The sequence below is a fragment of the Neopelma chrysocephalum genome, unplaced genomic scaffold (assembly GCF_003984885.1).
Source record: "Neopelma chrysocephalum unplaced genomic scaffold, ASM398488v2 Primary Assembly neopelma1_97034, whole genome shotgun sequence".
NCBI classification, from domain to species: Eukaryota; Metazoa; Chordata; class Aves; order Passeriformes; family Pipridae; genus Neopelma; species Neopelma chrysocephalum.
This window is the reverse complement of record NW_020925676.1, coordinates 2,256,968-2,275,302: the sequence shown is the minus strand read 5'-3', so window position 1 is coordinate 2,275,302 and position 18,335 is coordinate 2,256,968. Positions and strand designations below refer to the sequence as shown.

At 39.3% G+C, this 18,335-nt stretch overlaps 1 protein-coding gene across 6 annotated transcripts in view; it reads right to left on the bottom strand.

Moving 5' to 3' along the window:
* The window catches only part of APC (APC, WNT signaling pathway regulator), a 97,001-nt gene that overhangs the window by 66,102 nt on the left and 12,564 nt on the right, over window positions 1-18,335 (bottom strand). For 4 of the 6 annotated variants that reach the window (XM_027671162.1, XM_027671166.1, XM_027671167.1 and 1 more), the window contains exon 1: window positions 9,141-9,196. The exons of 1 other annotated variant lie outside the window; for it this stretch is intronic. The gene's annotated coding sequence lies outside the window, so the exon portion shown is untranslated. Of the gene's footprint in view, window positions 1-9,140; window positions 9,197-9,416; window positions 9,510-18,335 lie in introns of those variants that run through there. One more of the 6 variants, XM_027671164.1, reaches the window with a different exon arrangement.

Sequence of the window (18,335 nt, the reverse complement as noted above, 5' to 3'; positions counted from 1 at the left end):
TAAGGTTGTTTCACCTAAAAGGTGGAAGCCTGTCAGGGAGAGTTGTAAAAAAACCAAAACAAACACCAAAAAATCCGTAAGGGCAGATTGCTTCTGTTACATTTCACGTATGTTTTTATTAATTAAGTAAGAGTTTCCATTATTATTAAGAAAACTAATAGCTGCAGTTCCCATTTCAGAACACACTGCCTGGACAATTCTGTACAAGCCCAAGGAACCGTAGACAGATGTCATTTCTGAATGTATGGAAACTTTTCTGCGTTAGTTGTCACGAAGTAGTACTATATTGTAATATTGATAGAATGTGTTGGTTTTTTACTGAAGGAAATCACACATTTATTCATTTACATTTCATTTACAGAATCAAAACCATTCTGTTTCTAGATAGAGTATCTTCTCCCATTATTATAATTCATATTAATATGAAAGGACAGGTAATGTAAAAAAAAATCCATTTTTTCCATTTGCCTCCCACATTCAGGAATTCTCACTTGCTGATTTGAGATTTAAAACAATTTGCCACATTAACAGTATGTATACACACAAAGAAGAAAATGGAGAAGGTGGATTAAGGGAGGAGCTACAGTAGAAAGACAGCAATTGCATAGCTCTGGTATTTTATATGCAAAGTAAGCTTATGTGTATTTATGCTAAATGAGTAAGGATCCTGAAGGGAGATTTGGTTTGGCTTTTCCCTCTCCTGACCTAAGTGCCTAAGCTTCCTTTATTCTCATAACATGAAAGTAGGGCATCAGCACTAACAGATAGCATCCTGCCTCAGACTAGGAGTCACTTCCTGATTTATTCAAATGTCAAACTTTGTGGGTTTTTAGATAAAAAAAGAAATGAGTTAGCTGATTACCACAAGGTGGGTATTTTTTGCTAAACCAATGCCCAAATGAGAAATAAGTGACACTGTCACAGTTACAGTGGAGATGAGCAGAAAAACTGTACACGGGTAAGGAGCAGATCAAAGACATCAAGATGACACAGGGCAGTGCTGAAAGTCAAACTGCTGTCAGTGAAGCTCCCCCAAAAACTAGACTGTAACAGGCATTTTTAAATGTTCTGTTATTGACTTTGGCACAAGAAGTAGCATCAAAATTTGTTCCCATGAATTCACAAGAGGTTGCACAAGGTCAGAGGACTACATAGATTTGATGAATTGAGAGATGAAGCAGTAGAAACAGGGCAGAATTAAACAGTGCAGCAACACTGGGTCACTCACATAGGAATGCTGTCACCTGAAGCAGTCAAGCCTCTCAGCCTAAAGGCTACCTGGGCACTGCCAATCATGGCTGGGCTTCGCGAACGAAGATTTGGGAAGGGCTCTACCCACGTTTCTTGCAAGCGCGTTGGTGGCTAAAAAGGCCAATACGAGGAAGGCAAGTCCGGTTGCAAAAGACACAGCAGAAAGACTCCTTAGATGGTATATTCTGCAAGGCTCGATTCTTTCTGCGTTGTCTTTTCTCCTCAAGACTGATCCTGCGCGCTTTCTCAAAAGCATCAGCGGCGTTATAAATGGTCTGTCTCCAGGCCTCCTGATTAGAGGCCAGAGTAGACCAGTTATGGTGATCAATATGGCCAAGGCTGAGATGTTGCTTCAGGGAGTCCTTGTATCTTTTCTTCGGGGCTCCTCTCTTGCGGCAGCTGGAGGCAAGTTCACCATAAAGCAGGATCTTAGGGAGGCGGTGGTCTTTCATCCTGGAGATGTGCCCTGCCCATCGCAGTTGTGTTCTCAGTAACATGGCCTCAATACTTGTGATTGGTGCCTGTTCAAGAACAGATGTATTGGTCACATAATCTGACCAGTGGATGTTCAGGATTGTACGGAGGCAGCGTTGATGGAAGCGTTCTAGGAGACGCAGGTGGTGGCGGTAGATGACCCATGATTCGGAACCATATAAAAGAGTAGACAGCACAATGGCTCTGTAAACACTGATCTTGGTACTTTTCTTCAAGTGTTTATTACGCCATACTCTTTTATGGAGTACTGGCACAAGGAAAGCAAACATGATCCCCAGAGTTATCACATCATTTTACAAGGACATGGGTAAGAAAAATGAATTTAAGTGGGTGCAGAGAAAGACGACAAGTGATCAGGGATGAGAGTTTCTCATCATGCCAAGTGATCAGGGATGAGAGATTTGACAGGCAAACCTTGGCTGCCTCAGCACAACAAAGGCTGGAATGACACAGCTAAACTTTGTCATTAGGGAGGGGAAAACACTGAGGAGGGAGAAAAATATTTATGTTAGAACACAATACCAGCACAGACTAAATGGGTATAAATTGGTCATTTATCAACCTAGGCTGGCAGCGTCTATTAGAAGTTGTAGTTCAGCAACATTCTTGCCAAGCACATGACACAGGAAGGAACTTGACAGATTTGATTGGTTCAAGAAATCCAATTGTGTATTCCTAAACCTCAATACAGATGAACACTGTACTTATTTTCCCACCTCCCAAGATATTTGGTTTTTTTGTCTCCTGAAATAATGAAATGCCAAAGTATTTCCCAAAAGACACCATTATTTAATTTTAAAATGGGGGAAACCGACACAGGTTACGCATGACCACAAAGCAGCTTAGGCTTCCTGATGCTGAACACTGCAACACCTCTCAGGCACGTGATTTGCAGAGTGAAATCGAAGGCTCCATTATACATAAGCTGTTCCATATATATTGAGATAAAGCCCTTAAAATTAAAATCTGCCTCTCTTCTGAAAATAGATTTTTACCAATTGCCTCAACCTAAACACATCAAATCACAGTTCAGGTCCCAAAACAATCCTTAGATTTATGCTCCAAATTATCTTAGTACCAAAAAAAAAATTACTTGCACAAATTTTTTAAACACAGAATGGTCAGCATCAATAGAAATCAACTGTATCACTGCACCCCTACTTGTAGTTTTTCAGTGGTCAAATCACTTGCCTTGGGGAAAGAGTTAAACTCTGGACCCTCTTGGCCAGATAGGGTTCCCAGTCAGGTACCACCTTGTTCAGAGCTAGTAACCAGCCCAAGGGAAAGCAAGGAACAGCTTAGCCGTGGCCCATTAGTCTGAAGCTGTACCACATTCAACATCACTGGGGCCAGAGTTAGATGAATAAAGAATAAATGACTCCTTCCCCACTGAACAAAACCATGATGGCAGGGGAGAGTGGAGGAGAAGGGAAGAGCTCTGGCCTGCAGAATCCATTTCACATTTTACGTGGCCCAAGGGAAAATGCATTGCACCCAGGCCACAAAACCCATCCTTGTGAAATTCACTATTATGCTTCATTCAAGATCCCTTTTGCACTCTAACTGCATCATTTCTTCACAAAGTGGTCATCATTCAAAGGGAGGAATGGAGATAAACCATTTCTCTAGATTTACTCCAAAAAATAAGCCTCTTAGAATACAGAAACTTCAAAATTCACTTCCTTCATTGTATGAGACCTAAAATCTTGCTGTCCTACTTCCCTGAGCCATATTTCTTATCACTAAGGAGCTTCTTCTCCACCTCCTATCAAAGTAAAGTGAAATTATGATACGAAATTTCACGCTTTACTGAATCAGCACTTTGCATGAATATACATATCAAAGAAGAATTTCAAGCTGGATATAACTCTTTTATGCACTAAAATAAAAATTAATGAAAAGCATAAATTTATGCAAACATACTGTTAAGATTTAGATATGGATTTTTTCTACATTAAGAAAACTGTAGCAGTAAGCACTGCCCAGACAGGAATTTACACGCAATCCTTTTGACCTCAAATCCCAAGATAGGAAAATAATCCAAGATTTTCTGAAAATTTACAATTTTTTATTGATCAGAGCCTTTTGCTTTCAAATCAGTAAACATACATACTCAATATGCCCTAAGGAGGTTCTACTTAAGAACCTTGACAATTCACGATATAATAAACCTCCTTACAAAAATATTTCAGACTTCCATTACTATTTTTTAATCTATAAAATCTATCATCGTTATCATTGCATTTTACTGTCACCAGTAAGTAGATGTGCTCCTGCTCTAACTTGAGATTTTTCATGTTATCTTCTTAATATAACAAATTGAAATAATTGTGTCCACGTTTTGCATATTTTGAATTTCTTTTTAATCTTTCCATTTAAAGTTTGTGATCATGGTATCTAAATCTAAAGACTGATTTTATCTAAAGTTAATGAATATCTAGGCTATAATTTAGCAAGGTTGGAAAGGATCTACAACTCTGATTTCTTTCTACACCCACAAATTCTACACAGCTCTTCAGTGCTGAGCCCAGAATCTTGTCCTTGTTAACTCTTTACCATTCCGTCAATTTTTGCCATTCATTCCCACCTGACTAATGGGGAATTATTTCTTCAAGGACGTATCACATTGAATTCAAGGAGAAAATACGCTGTCAGGAGATTTTTTTCCCATTAGTTTAAACACATATAAACCCAGATTTTCTTAAGCACTAGATCAAGGGTCTGGGACTTGGAAGTGGTTATGGCTAATGGTGGGATGCCTGGGAGGGCTGCACTGCTGCCTGCCCGCAGCTGTCTGCCCCATCCATCTCCGCAAGGTTGCCACACAGGGAAGAGGGGGAGGGCTCAGCTGCTCGAGTGACAGCTGCTAAACCACTGCAGATTAGTGCCTGACTGCCAAGGTAATCTGAAATAGGTGTCAGTTTAAACTCACTGTGCCGGGCCATTAACCACAATGGATCAGCAACTGTCACACAGCTATTTCCAAAAGAGGGGGAAGGCTGAGAGACAGGGGCAAAAAATCTAGCACAGCTGCTCCCAGGTAAGCCAGCTCCACTGAATAACTTAAGGCTTGAGTAGACCATTTTCATACAGTTACCTTTACACTCGTGAGAATGAAGTGGAGTGTTTTCTTGCTGTTCTTATTTTGAACATATCAAACCATGCCAATTTGCATTAACTCATTTTCTCTGTTGACTGAATCCTGTATTGGATTTTCCATTATTTCATTTGAAGCTTCCCTTCAGGTTAAATGCTTTTGTATGTAAATATCCTTCTGTTTGTCCTTTTTCAATTCTAGCAAAATATCAGCACACCAAGTGCTGTGTTTAAGAACTTATAAAAAATGAGTATCACTGAGTCAGGGATTGTCTTATCCATTTCAGTTTGGGCAAGCTTTCAAGGTTTGCCAAACTAAAAATGTTTACCCTTCACAGGCATTGTTTAATTCTCTGTTTTCCTATGCACTGAAAAATTCTCCACTGGACTCAAATAGTAAAAGAATCAAGTATTCCAGACAGAGCAGAAAAACTGTTTCCGCTTTCTCCAGCATCACACTGAACAACAGTGTTATTTCTACCATAAGTCACCATAAGGTGATAATTCTACCCTTTATTAAAATGGCCTTTGTTGCTAGCATATTTAACTCTCCTCTCCCCACCCGAATTTAAGAACAATCCCCAAAACTTCTACGCAGAAGCAGCTAAAAGGGAGGCCATTTTGTTTGGTTTTTCCCCATCTGGGCTATGCGGGCACATAAATATAACAAGCAGTCTGAAAAGTGCTGAATTGTTTTGAGTGTGATTAGAGAGAACTAAGAAAATAATCAGTACAGAATAAGAATTGCCCATGAGTGTAACAGTAGATCAGTTCCCATTCCCATTCATTCTGCATTATCACACTCAGGTCATAAGAGAAATGGAGGAAGGAGTATAAGACAAACCATTACAGAAAACTGCTCTTCATCAGCTTATTTTAACAACAAGGGCTCTGATATGAGAAAATTAATTGCTAGTTATATAACACTGCTCATTTTAATACATTTGAAAAAGCTGACCTTGGAAAAAATTGGTAACAAATTATACCAAATTACAATCTCTAGATTAGGTGCACTGTGAATTCCTGGGGTTTTCTACCATGTAAACAACAAAAAAAAAAAGGCAAGGGCCAGATGAAGAGCCATTACATGCAATGTGTGAAAGGGTTTGCCCCTTTAAAAGGAAACCACACAATTTTCTCTAAAGCTCAGCTGCATCAAGAGGATTTTCTTCTTAGTTTTCCTATCCACTTCCGCATGAAGGTCATCTTTGTGGACAGCAGACTAAAACACTGAAGTGTTACTATACCTGATCTTCATAAATCCTTTCGAATGGGGATTGGGTAGAGAGGTTTTTTTTTTCTTTTGTTCTGTTTTTTCATAAACTAATTTATAACTTGGCAAGAGCTTTCAAGCCATCATTATATTCTGGGATACTTCCATAAGTTCAGTACTTGGCCTGTACTCACCAACCATGAATGGAAGCATCATCTGTTCATCCTAAGTGATCCATGTTCTCCACATTCCTTAAAAGACCCAGAGGAGAAGGAATGAGAAGATCATGGTTTGAGCTCTTGTGTGCCTCATTAGAGGTCAAGTATGACAGAGGTCAAGTGTGCATTTGTGTGATAAATAGAAATAATCCCACATTTAGAAGTTTACTAAAGAATGCTAACAATAAGAAAAACCATACCCATTAATAGAAAAAGAGTAAAAATCAAGAAGTCATATATTTCACGCTATGAACTGTCAAGTTCAGCTTTTATTACACTGTCAGGAAAATTCCTACTTTTTCCTTTATAATTCTGGGCTAGGATGTTCCTTAGCTGGTTAGTCATTCTGTATTCAGAATACAACTGTGAAAATTTGAAACATGATTTGCATTTAAATACTATATTGAACACAAACCACTGCAGATATCATTCGAATCAGAACTTATATTGGATCAGGGATGATTCACAAGCCTGAACACTCATCCTTCAAGATGATCATCTCTGTTATTCATGGCTAATTGTGTATGCCCTCACTGCACATGACTTGCTCCTGTTTACTTTCACATTTCTCATAATCTTTTAAGGACTCAATTCCAAAAAGTTTAAGCTATTAAAAAGTCTGACCCAGGTCTTTATTTCCATACTTTAACTGGAAACACAAATTAAACTCAAAACCATTTACATGAAATAAGTCAGCTTTAATTTAAAAAGTAAAAAATATTATTTTATAATAATGAAGAATTTCTCTATCTTGGGTGATCTATCACGGTCATCTTCAGGGTTTCCTTCAGCACTTTTAGGGGTCCGAAGACCATTTGTCTTGCAGGAAATGTACCAGCATCTGATGACATGGGTCCTACGTGAATTTTGGAAAACCATTAGTATAGATCTGGTCTTCATTAATAATAACTTACAGCATATCCTCAGCAGTATAACCTGTTTTAGATTTCACTACACTGATGACAAAAGAATTAATCATAGATCATCAACAGAAACATTTTACCAATTAAATTGAGATGCATATTGAAATCTTACATAAGAATTTAGAGATCAAAGGAACCAATTTTAGCCATATGCATTTCCAACTTATGCTGTATTATTCCATGCTGACACGTATACTACGCAGTATACTACGATAATATCTACCAGAACATTCACCATAACCAAGTATTTTGTACAAGAGATGATGTTTAAGAAAGTCTGCACTCATAAATAATTTAAAGCTTTATGTTTTGAAGCAATCTTTTATTTAAGTTACATTTTAAGAGAGTGACTACAGTTTCCTGCAGAAACTGCTCCACTGGTTACACAGAACAATGTTAAGACTCCTTCTTTTTCGGACTTCAAAAGATACAGGAAGAAGCATCACCATAACAATCATCATAATCACTACTCTGCTTTTGTCACCCTCTTTCCCTTTAGAAAAAAAAGTGGTGAAAGCACCTCTGCATCTAGTGGTTGTTCAACATTTAAGCAACTGTACAAACATTGAAAATGTCCAAGGAGAAATATCTAGTATCACCAATTTACCTTTTGAAACCAGTTATTCCAAATGATAAGTTCTTGAATGATGTTTTTAAAATTTAGTATCATCTCTTACTGAGAAACAGGAGATCTATGATTCTAAAAATAATGGTATATATAGAAAATGTTTTGAGGGGATGTTTAAATCAGAAGTTTAAACTCAGTCTTGTCTTCATCAAGCCTTTTTTTTGTGCATCACTGCATTTAACAGAACTGAGAGGGCGAAAAGAGTGTTTCACCAGTTACTTCGAGACTCCTTAAAAACACAGAAGAGTCGGTTTCCAGGAAATGGCTTTCAGTACATATGCTTACAGGTATTTTCAAAGAACTGTAATTTTGACAAAATATTCATAAATCCATTATATCTGTATTAGATAACAGAAAAAAAATAGCTAAACAGTGAGAAGAGAGTAGAAAAAACATTAAGAAGCACTTTCAATAGAACAAACAGCAAAGGGTGGAAGAAGTATTTAAAAACAGAAATAGATCTATATGATGCTGTTCACCGAAATTTACTGAAAATCCTTCTTTGCAAACCAAGAAGCTGTATACTTCTTGCTACGCCTTTAAAAGGCATTTTTCAGGGTATGATTCTCCAAATCAAGTCAAAACCGGGCCCCACTGGTCCCCCGAAGAAAATCCTATGAAATGAAAAATGCCCCTTACAGCCAACGAACAAGGTCCTCCATGTGAGTCAATAGGAAGAATTTCGTATCTTTGACCTAAACAATGAACAGGATGAGATAATCTGGCAGCACATGCGTTACTCCAAAAATCGACACACTTTTTTTTTTTTTTTGCTAAACGCAAGGAGCGTTCTGCCGGCAATGACCTAATTACTAGAATAAAAGCTGCGTATCTGACAAAGGGGAAGAAAGGACCCACAGCTTCATACATAATTTATCAAGATTTCCCACAGCATTCAGGTCGAGCCGCGGACCCCGACGCCCCTTTGTGATGTTAAACAAACCCGCGAGAAGTCAGCGGATCCCCGGGCGCTGCCGTGGCCGCGCCGCCCGCCCACCCGCGCGGCCCCCGCGCTGCGGCACCGAACAAAGCCGGGCCGGTGCCACCGCCGGGCAGCGCTCCCCGGGGGCACCTCCCGCCTCGTGACTCTGTCGCCGAGCCCCGCTCTCCTCCTTCTTCCTCCTCCCGCTCCCCGCCGGCCCCCACGGGGCTTTGTGTCTCCAGCCGCCGCGCCGCGCTCGGTCCCGCCCGCCCGGCTCTCCAGCTGCAGCGCTCCTGCCGCGCCGCAGCCCTTTCTCGCACCCCGTTTTTTTGTTGTTTTGTTTTTTTCAACACGCAGAAGCCGCGTTACCCCCGCGCCCGCCCGTCGCACTCACCCCATGGCCACGGCCGCGGCTCCTCCATCCCCGCGCACCGCCTGCACCCGGCCCGGCCCCGCCCGCGCCACCGGCTGCGCCAGCTCCGCGCGCACGGCGCGGCCCCGCCGGTCACGTGCGGCCGCGCGCGCCCCAGCCAATGGCGGCAGCGCCCGCCCCCGCCCCGCCCAACCCAGCCTAACCCAGCCCGGCCCCCCGGTTCCGCATCCGAGCGCCGAGACACCAAACCCGCCCTGCGGGAAACTGGCTGGGGCGCCCGCACCGCCTGTCACTCACCCGGCCTGTCACTGATCCGCCCTCCGCAAAGCGCTCAAGGGCTAAACGCCGTGTCACGCTGACACCTCCTGCGCTCACAAAAAGGGAAAACGCTTCTGTGTAAAAACGAAAATTCTGTGTGTACTCGATTTCAAGCTACTGCAGTTCACCTAATTTTTCACTGCTTGTTAAAAAGTCAACAGAAAGGATACGCTTACTGTTGCGTTTTTAATAAGCAGTGTCTCAACTGGCGTATCCTTCAAGGGCAACTCAGATTTATCTGTAGTTTAGTAAAAAAACCCTGTTTTCCTGTGCTTTTCAGGTATAAAATTGATCCTGCTACTGGTAATTTAATAACAGATCAAACGTGTACATTTAAGCTATACCACATTAGAACAATAAGTACCAGATGGAAAAAAGTCTGAAAGACAAATGAATAAAATCAATTCATGACACTGTTTTATAATCTCCTTCCAGAACTGATCACTCTCCAAGGGGAAGGGTGTAACAAAGTATTCATGAAGATGACTTAAAACTCCAAAGAAGCACATTACTGAAATACAGGAGACAGCAGAAATTAACCCATATTTCAGCTGTTAGAGTTTGAAGTCTGTATTATCATTAAAAAAAAAAGTTATATAGATAACAGGTACTATAGGGAAGTTTTAAAAAAATCCAGCTCTAGTGTAAAAGTCAGTTTTATAGAAACAGCACAATATTAGATATTTTTAATCCTGTAGAATAATTCAAGAATAAATCTACGAGCAGCACAGCCGATGTCAACAGAACAGTCCATGACAGAAGATCTGAAAAGGTGCAACAGTTCCTCATCCAGAACAAAGAAATGCCCTTCCCTGCAGCATGGCAAAAATTATGGAGTTATATCCTGATACAAGTGGACTAAGGATAGACGGCTTATTAAAAACATATATCCTTATAAGCCTGAGGAAATTTCATTCTTCCTATAATTGTGTCTTTGATTTGCATGAAACAAGCAGACTCATGACACCTCATGGTTGGGACCAGATGAATTTAGAGGCACTACAGGCCTATGCCTGCATGGGAGCAATTGCACCAGAGATTACTTAAATGCTGCCATTTTCATTTCAGTTGTTTCCTCATAAGTCCTTTTTTCAGTCACAGAAGGCCACAATCCACTCTCAGGAAAGATGCTCTCTGCCAGACAACCTTTCATCAAACATCTTCACTATTTAGGAGATGTGTGACATGTCATCTGCTACCTTCAGCACAGTATCACACAAAATGCTCTTTGACTCCACAAAGATGGCAACCTACAGAGCTGCTGTCGCTTCAGCTGCTGTGGTAAAACATCCTAAACCAAAGTAACGTGGGACAGTTTCAGGCTATATGACTTTTTGCCACAAAACCTCTATCAATTACAGCAATCGTTGCCATCCTATGGTTTATGGTGCTTTATGATCCACTTGATTCCATTTCACAGAGACCAAGTTTATCCTCCCTCAGGTGTAACAAATTATCACACTCCTCTTACCAGGTTTAAAGTCTAGAACCTAGCTAGGCCTTAGACCTAAAGCCATCTCCCTTGGTATCTTACTGATATACCTGACTGTTCCACCCCTTGGAAAAGCAAACCAAAATGCTCCCGGTTGTTATTGTGAAGCTCTCTCCATCCTAAAATTATTTACATCAGCATAAGTGTAAAATCAAATAAGTACAGACATAGCTCAACACCTACGTTATCAGTTGGCAAATTGTTACAATACCAGTTGTGGCTTATGTAGCAATCAGGTCACTCAGTAATAGTTTTAAATCATTTTCAGAAGTGGCAAGTGCAACAGAGTCTGGAGTGACAACCCTGAGTGCATGGAGACAACACCAGAACCAAGGCCAAAGAAAATGCCAGAGAAACTGAAATCCTATTCACTAGAGCTAAATTCCACACCTGAAAGTGAAAACCTAAGCTTTAAGAAAAACAGTTAATTTTCTAGAAGCCAAAACAGGAGTATTAAACATAAAAGGCTACCTAATGTACTCCGTTCATTTACACACATCAAATGCATTTTCAGCAATTCTCAAAAACTAACTGTGGTTCTCACTATGTGAAAAGACTTTTGCTAGTCCTGGTAATGGTTAATCCTTTCTGAGTCTGGTAGTCACAATCCGCACAAGCCTGAGCAAATTCAGTGCTGATGAGCGCTTTAACTGATGTTAAATTCACTGCTCTATAGCCTTAGCTCCCATGTTTATTTGCAGAACAAGCAGAAGCACAAATTCCCTAATGCTTTCTACCAAGATGAATAGCTGGGTGGAAGGGAAAAAGCTTTCCCTTCCTCAGTCACAGTAATGCCCCATTCTGTTATGATTTCATAAAAATGGCAGCTTGTGGTCTGTGTCTGCGCCATGTGCACTTGCCTCTGAAGCAAAATCCACTATTAAGTGAAATCCAGTTTAATAAACAGCACATTATTAGCAATAAGATGACTCTTCTCATATTGTATCTTCTAGTGGTGTTACAACATTGATATACAGCCAAACAGGTGAGTGGTATTGTGGGACATACTCTTATCTTCTTTTGAAACCACTTTCTATGTGCAGAACTGGATTCTCCCAATAGAACTGAAGACAATGAAATAGTATTTAAAAAAAAAAAAAAGTCAGGCTTTCAGGAAAAAAGAAAGTACAGAATGAAATTGTACTGGGAAAAGTCTTCTTTAGACTAAGTTTATTTTTCGTTAGTTATTTTCTCTCTGGCAGAAGGACCAAGATAGCTTTTTCATTCTTTGAAAGATTACCAAGACAAACTTAGCAATACCTGCAACATATTGCATAACACCACCCTTTAAAGTCTATTAGAAGAATCAAATCTCTGCATGAATCCTATGTAAGCTATCAAATCCCAGGGACAGAGAATTTTAGTATTGAAAAATATCAGTTCAGTTTCAATATCCAAAAATACAACTACTTCTATTATTTTGGACAAGATCTCTGCAGTCTACCTAGCACAGCATTTTCAAGAAGTCAAACGGATATCTGAGTCCAGAAATGGAATTGGCAATATCTGTATAAAATGTTTGATGCAATCTATACACTGTTTCCCAACTTCCTACTGTATTTATAAAAATCCAGTTTGAGACCAAATAAAATTGTCACATAACTGTTTCCCCCCACTACTAAGTAGTGCTAAATAGAACCTCTGAGCAGGTTAAGATCCACATATTTAAAAACAAAGTACATTTGCCAAAATATCTATTCGCTTCATAGAAATCAAGACTGCTACAACAGAAAATGGAAGAGATTTTCTGGTTTTAGGTAACTGGCTCATAAATGGGACAGTTCTCTCAGCCTTTACAACCTCACCCTCTGCAGCAATACCCTCCTCCCTAGGAGCTTTCCACTATTTAATGTATTTAAAGTGATTGCTATTTCATTATAAGTCATTGACTGTGCACAGTTTTACCCACCTCAGAGATTCTGGGTAGGGAATGATTGGGTAATGGGATACAATGTCTCCCTGGTGCCAGGCACTATGGTTTGTATTACTCACAAATATGAAAAGTGTTGCCAAGATCTTGCCTTCAGAACTTACTAATACAAGTTTTATGCATTGACTTATATCAGGATACATTCTTTGAAAGATGGTACAAACAGATTTCATCAACAAAATGAACTGAAAACATCTCACCATCTGTTTTACACAGACAAAAGTTTCATCTCAACACAGGACTTGATGATGTATTTTGGCAGCTGCTATACCCAAAGACTGTCTTGTGCCTTTCACCTTTATTTGGAAAAAAAAAATCAACGAAGCTGAACATGCTCTTTGCTTCCTATTTCCTTCAGTGTTGTGACGGTACTTTCACTTCTCTCCCTACCACACAAAGACCATGTTCCCTCTGAGCCTTGCCCTTGCCATGTGACCAGGACCAGAAAAAAGTTGTATATACACACTTGGGAATGCTTGCAACTTGTTCCCATCAGCATTAGCATCAGTGTTTTGACCATGAAGAGCTACAGCCCTACTGCCACCATCAGAATTCTCTCAGAAATGTTGCATATTATTTCCCCAATTATGGGAACTTCCAACTGTGAGCATTTGAAAGACCATCAGAAAAAGGCTTCCTGACGATCAAGAACCTAAAGGATCACCTTCCTCATGCAGATAAAGAAAGAATGAAGAAAAACACTGTCATTGTTCCTGGTGTATCATCCAGAACACATACACTAGTCCTACAAAAATAAACAGGAATTTTCTGTACTGAGAATGGAGAACCTTGTTCTTTTAAGATTTTCTAGTGTACTAATGTACTAAAATTCCACTTTTTTTCCCCAGAAGGTTATGCTACCAGTTCCTGGGCCTGAGAAGATTTTTCCACAAGCAATGACAGGATCTGTCTTTCATAAGAGTCAATTAACTACCCCACAGTCATGTAACACAAGCTAAATGAGAAAAGCAGAAAAATGCACGCTGTTTAGTTATTTCATAACTAAGTCAGTGGCACAGAAATACATCACTTGCTCTTTAAATCCTTTACCATTTAATGCTCTCTACTGTTTGCAAATTCCTTAGTTTTGTCCAGAAGTATTCTGCTCTCTGGGGCATCTCCCACTCATAATTTCTTCCTTCTTACTAAGTTTTTCCATCTGCATGCAGCTTTCTTGCTTCAAACTAAAGAAATGAAGGAGAAATACTGCTTCTCTCCTCACATCTGCTCACTCTAGTATGGAGCCACAGCCCAACCTGTACTATATTTTCTAAAAACAGTAAAGAAATAATGAAGAGAGTTTGTATAGGAAACCATTAATCCAGTAAACTTCATCATCCATTCTTCTATCTCAGCCATATAATAAGCCCCACCTGACACAACTTTGTTTCACATTACCCATGGTTTCCTCATCCTCTAATTAAAAACATCACAGTATCCTGGCGCTGTATCAGTTCATTTCCTCTGCTGTAGCTCTCTCAGGCTTCTTAGGTAGTTTACTGTGTCTGTGTACTGTAATTTCCACTTCTTACTTCAGTGTTTTCTTTCCCTTGTAACCAGCTGTGTATTATATTTTCAACCTTCCTTTCATTTAACTTTCCTTTCCATATCCTCTTAAAACTGTGGCAACGCATGACATTTGTTAGGCCTCATTTCTAATGAACTTTAATTTAGATTACAGGTCTTAATCAGAAATATTTCTGTTCAAACATCAACCACGTTGTTACTTAATCTGGGCCACCTGTAGGACATGAGTAGGTAACAAGTCAAAGCAATGTTGTGCAGTACCTCAGGTGAAAGGCAACAGAAAACTTTAATACATACCCTAATGAGCTCTTGTTTCCCTCCAATAACTACAGATATCTTCATCTTACACAATATTAACATTGTGCATTAATTTTCACAGTGTTTTCTGGGTTTTAAATGGAAAAACAATCCCATCCAAAAAGCTGTGTTGCAAAAACATAAAAAGAAGATAAACAAGCTAAAAAGGCAGAAAATAGAAATGGATGGTGCTTATTCAATCTGCTAAAGGGCTGGTGGACTTTTACAGGAATCTAGAAAGAAGATTTTAAAGATGTGACCTAGAAAAAACTTATCATTTGTCTGTAACGTGCAGAAAGTAAGTTCAATGACCAGATAAAGTAAAGAGTTGACTTTCAAGTGTACTTTAGTTTAACCCATTGATGGAGTTGTGTTGGCATGTGCCTACCTACTCATACCAAACCTCCAGCAAAATAAAGGCTTATTCTGCAATTTTGAAAACCTGCAATTGCACCTTTTAACCCACCTACAATTCTGTTTCAGTAATCTATTAATGGTATTGAAGGCTGAACATCTTCCACGTAAAAGCCCTTGGTTAGCATAGCTCAGGGATTCCCTCATGATTTTTTTTCAGAGGAAAAGCTCTTCCTAGAGGATTTTGTTCATTAAATACATACTGCTCTTTTCCCCATTTGGGCCATAGAACAGAAAAATATTACACATTTAGAGAAAGATTAAAAAAATGTTATGTCTTCCAAAGTTTCTTGGGGAGTGCCAGGCTCTGGATCTGCCTGGTCTCCACTAGAGCTATCTTCTGTAAACAAAGCACATCTTAGAATATCTCCTTTAATCTTGGCTCTGATGTGCCTTTTTCACCCAGGGCTGCAGGTCCATCAGCAGCTCAGAGACTCAGGGTCAGACGCAGTAGAAGAAACTGAGCATATATAAGCTTTATAGTGAACCCAGGAGTATCCCAGAATTCCACACCACTCTGACAAATGGAAGCTATATCAGTGGAATATTTACCTTTTTCTTCACAATCGTCTTTTCAGTTCTCCCTTTGTTTGTTTTGAACCAGATGTTCTTAATGCAAGGACTGATTTCTTGTAAGCATTCTGACCTTTTAGTAGCAATAAATCAGTTAAAAATCTATTTAGCTAAAGGTCATCAACATATTTTTGCCGATGATATTGAAAAGGAAGAAAGGGTAATTTTCGTGGAATCCTGAAAGCCAAGGCCTTTTACAAAAAAGGTATATTAACACCATTCTCCAAGTCTTGTAAGATTAAAGAAATTCCAGCTAGAGGCAAGTTTCTCAAAGTCCACTGCATTAAGAAAGGCTGTGACAAGGTCTAGAAACACAAAGGTCTTTCTAAGTCATGGCTGTGAGTTCTCTCACCGTAATTATAATCTGTTGATCACTTAAATTAAGGCCCAAGCCTCAGAGGCTCTTAGCTACAACAGGACATCTGTAGCAAATCAAACTAGAAAAACTGTCTTTTACAAGATAAATTGTTGGCAAGGAATCTGAGGACACATACATTATTCTCAGAAATATCAAAAAATTCCACATTACAGTACATAACAGTAATTACTCAGGACTTCGAAGAAGGACCACAAAAAAAATGGCTCTTTTTGTCAAGGAAGATTTATTCTATATGGTTTAAGGAGTACAACTCAGCTGGTTTAGCAAAAAGTGGCCTGTTTTTTATCACTGTGTATTGAAAATATTTTCAAGTGTCACAAGTTTAAAGAGATTCATCAGTGCAGATCAGACAAACTGGAAATGATTTTCCTAACACTGGTGCAGTTCACCAAATCACAGAAGTTCAGCAGGAACTGAGTCCACAAGTTGAGACAAGGCATTTCAAGAAATACTGACTTTTACTGTTCTGCAGTCTGTGATACAAGTCCTACAACAATGCTGGGATCTACTCAAGGACTGAAATACAAGAAAGTTTGCAATTCATTTGATGCTGCAAGACTTAAACTGATTGCAATGTGCGCACACTCACAACATGTTGCAGTGATTATACTCAAGTCTCCCACCCCTCAGATTTATCTGATTGCTTGATAAAGTTAAGAAAGTCCTGCAGCTCTTTTCTTGCAACCAATACAGGACTTCAGCACTACTTGATATCTGCGCATGCAGGGATGAGCTGCTGTGGGAGGCAGCACTCCTGAAGAAGGAAGAACATTAACTCCATCCAAGCTGAAAACCAAGACAAGAATGGACTTGTACTCCTAGGTAGCACAACGCTCCAAGACACCTGGCCAGTATGCAGTTTTCCTCCTCACTGCCATAATTAATGATTGTGAATAATGATTCATGTCAGATTTTTCAGTTAACTTTTGTTTTGGAGGCATTCTGACTCTCTTCAGCTTATTTATTCACCATAAAAATGCATCATTGGATGATTTGGGTCTCACTCTCTTAGGGAATTGTTGTCACACAAGCCACACAATAGTGTATTGGTGGCACACTAGTTTTTTCCCCTCCTCTTTTGGCACACAGTTTAGTGATGTTTATTGAAAGTTAAAAATACACAGCCTAATTTCAAAATATGTGTAGCTGGAGTGGGTACTAGGATTTATGCTTTTCTTTGGGGATTTTGAATGAATGACGTCTTTAAATCTTAATTTTGGCAGCACTAGTGAGGTTGAAAAAACTTTTTTGCTTTCATTAGAGTAGGGATTGTTTTTATAAAAGTCTTAGAAGTCTAAAATGTCTTAGGATATTTTCTCCTAATAATGAAGGTTCAGCTTACTGAACAGCCAGTAAGGGACAAAAATTCAAGTATAAGCTGTCCTGTCCAGTGTTCAAGCAGCTTGAATACTTTTTGAAATTGATCTACCTGCTCAATAGAAAAGGAACGCAAATTTGAAATATTCATTACATTTCTAGACAAGCTTCCAGTACCACACACATTTTTAGGAGTCACACAAAGCTGGCCTTTCTCTAGGCCATTCTTCATCTTGGAAATCAACATGTAACTTCAAAGTAACAAAACCAGCATCTGAGACAGGTACTACAGAAAACTTACCACTACCCAAGTTACTTCAGTAAAGTATTGAGAAAAAGGAGTTGAAGGAAAGGACTGGTAGTCATGCCCAGAACAAATAAAGCATCACTGGAGTAATGAGCAGAAAAAACGCATTTAAGTCTGTCAAAACCTGAGAAGCTAGAAATTCCTTGATCTATACAGAGCACATATTTGTGCGTTATTTTCCCTTCCCCAGCTTGGATCCAGGGCCACTAGCTACTCAAGACAACCAAAATACTTAAACTGCATGTATTAGACCTTAGAACCATATGATACAATTGTGTGATTAAAGTATATAATGTTGCAACTCTGTTGAAACACTCAGGCTAAGAGATACAATTAAAAAAAACTATCAGGGAGGAAAAACATCCTACTGATTACAGATATATTTTGCATCTCAGATTCCAATCCCTACAGACAGGTCAAGAGATAACATTTTAAATAATCACAACCATATTTAGAAAAGCTTTCCATCAGTAAGTGTACTAGAAGAACACTTTCTTCTTCTAACACATAACCCAAATACTTCAATCTTAAATGAAAAGATTGTATTTTCAAAGATCCCCAATGCAAGTCAGCTAGAACACCAGCACTAACTAGCTGCAATTTAGGGAAAGTCATATTTGACACAGATCCATTACTCTTTTATAACTGTATATATTTTTAAT